Below are 2,746 nucleotides of genomic sequence, written 5' to 3' on the forward strand. Positions count from 1 at the left end.
AACAAGCACGCTGAGTCCTCTCGGTAGAAGATCTCGAGGAACTAGAGGACGATGATGAAGAAGAAGAAGATAAGTACCACCGGCCAAGGTGGTGCCCTGATGGACTCAGCCGTTCCCAAAAGCGTAGGGTTCAGCGACTACGTGGTTTGGAGGAAGCCGAAAGGTTATACTTGCACACATTAAGGAAGGCGCGGCCGGATCTGGCCGCGAAAATTCAGCGAACTCTGGACGAAGAAGGACGGCCACAAAAGAAAGAGTGGCGCCCCAGACAAAAGAAAGCCGATGATGAGACATCGACTGGCACAAACATGGTGTTCATCCTTCCGACGGAGTTTAGTGCTCCAGGATTAGACGAAGCACCTGTGGCACAACTTGACTGCGGCCCACGGCCAGTTATCTTTGAGAAGCCACGAGAAAGAAGCTACGTACACCGAAGGCCCTGTACTTGCGAGGTTATATCAATGGGCAGCCTGTCAACAAGATGCTGGTGGACACCGGAGCGGCAGTCAACATTATGCCATACTCCATGCTTCGTCGGCTGGGACGCTCTAGCTCGGACCTGATCAAGACCAACGTTACACTGAGCGATTTCAACGACCAAGGACGCACAAGGTGTTCTGAACGTGGATCTGACCGTAGGAAGGAAAACCATCCCTACGACGTTCTTTATTGTCGATAGCAAGAGCACCTATGCTGTCCTCGCTAGGGAGAGATTGGATCCACGCCAACCGTTGCATTCCATCCACGATGCACCGATGCTTAATACAATGGGATGGAGATGAAGTAGAGGTCGTCCACGCGGATGACTCAGCCGAGATTTCAACGGCCGGCATGAACGTTTGGGAGACGACAGTGCCAAGAGCCACTCTCGTGCATCAATTTGGACGATCGCGAGCGCATCGACGTGACGAAGGACGGTGTTAGGCTGGTCTTATCCACCGGCCTGACCGTATAGCAAGAACAAATCTATGGACGAACGTGGCGAGGCCGATCCTTGTGGTCGGCCCCAAAGATCTATGGACGAACATTGCAAAACCTTCATTGAGCGATTCAATCAACATGGAGGCCGATTCCAGCAATCGGCCAAAATTATCCTCACCATACGATCCGCCCGTGTTCAACGTCGATCTAACGGGCAACGGGTTTACGTCGGCCGATGAGCTGGAAGAAGTCAACATTGGTCCTAACGGAGCCGACGTTCAAATACGGTGCCTTGGATAACCACGGAGCTGATATCCGCAGCTACTCGGCAGATTCGGCTCGGGGGCACCTAATCGATGAACATGTGCGATACATGTGCAAGGGAAATATTGGGGGCCAATAGAAAAATCGGCCGCAAAAAAAATTCTCACGATGTACAGCCGATGCACAGACATCGACTTTAGAACTAAGAAACAAAGCCGATGCACAGACATCGACTCTAGTACAAATTACACAGGATCTACCAGCTGCATGTTCAAGACGCGGATTTCGACCGAGTCGGTCTCCAGTTCAGCTTCGAGGAACAATGAGAGCTTCCTCAGCTTCAATAAGCTGATTTTGTTGCCCAAACCGTCTCTTCGAGGACCTCCAACCCTTTGCGCAAGGTCGCCGGCTCAGCCAGCATCGTCGGAGGTGTCGCTTTGGCGTACAAGGCAGCCTTTTGCTCATTAAGCCGTTGGTGTTTCGTCTGCAATATCGGCTTTCAATGGAAGAAAAGGTGATCGGCTCTGGTGTATCTACTGTCGGCTTGGCCAAGCTGGCCACCTTCTCAGCTACACTTGTAGGAATGGCTAGGACCAGAGTGGCTGACCTTTTCTTGGAGGCCGATGGAGGCAAGTCTGGCTGGCTCTGCGTGGTGGTTTTCTCAGATTTGCTCGAGCTCGGGTCCATTTGTCCGAACCGTGTGTCCTCACCACTGTTCTCGCCTTGATCGAGGCTCGGGGGCAGCTGACCTCGCTAGATACTCTGTTTTTAGAAGCCGATTGGGGTGTCATCGGCTGGCCCTGCATCATAACCTTCTTCAAAGGTGGTGAGTTCTTGCAGAAGAGGATCACTGGAGCTGGTGGGAGAAATTTAAAGGGGGATCCATCATCATTGACAGGCTCTGGGCCATCTGGTTGTTGCAAAGAAACAGAGCAGGGTTATAAAGCATCACTGGAAACTATCGCGAGGAGATTTGCGAGCAAGTGGCACCTGTTCTGCAGAAGTATCAGCTTCAGCGTCAAGTCGTTTCAGCAACGGTCCTAGGTCTCTCTTGAAGGCATGGGTCTTCCACATTATCCACCAGATCTCAAAGTCATCAGTCGAAGAGATGAAGGAGAGATTGTGAGGGACCGATGCGTTGCCATCGGCTTATTGAGCAAAGTCAGTATGAGGGGAAATCGGCTAAATTAGCATAAAGGAAATCGGCAAAATCAAATTGAAGGAAATTCTTCATTGATAATGGGATTCCTTACATAAAGAGCTGATTGCTCTCAAAAGAAAGTACCAGGGGATACATTGCCCCATCTACTACTACTGATCCTATGCTAAGGGTCCTAACCGTCGTTGCCCTCGTCGTCGCCGTCGCCGCTGTCGGCGCTACTCCCGGCGGGCTCGTCGTCGCTGCTGCCGCGGCCGCCGGCAGGGCCCTCGTTGTCCTCGTCTTCCTCGTCGGCCGTCGCCGTCGCCGTCGAAGTCGCTGAGGTTCCCCGGCCAGGGGCAGAAGCGCTTGGCCGGCGGTTCATCGGAGGAGGTGTCCTCCTCCTCCTCCTCCTCCTCCTCC

This window comes from Lolium rigidum, chromosome 7 (assembly GCF_022539505.1).
Source record: "Lolium rigidum isolate FL_2022 chromosome 7, APGP_CSIRO_Lrig_0.1, whole genome shotgun sequence".
NCBI lineage: Eukaryota > Viridiplantae > Streptophyta > Magnoliopsida > Poales > Poaceae > Lolium > Lolium rigidum.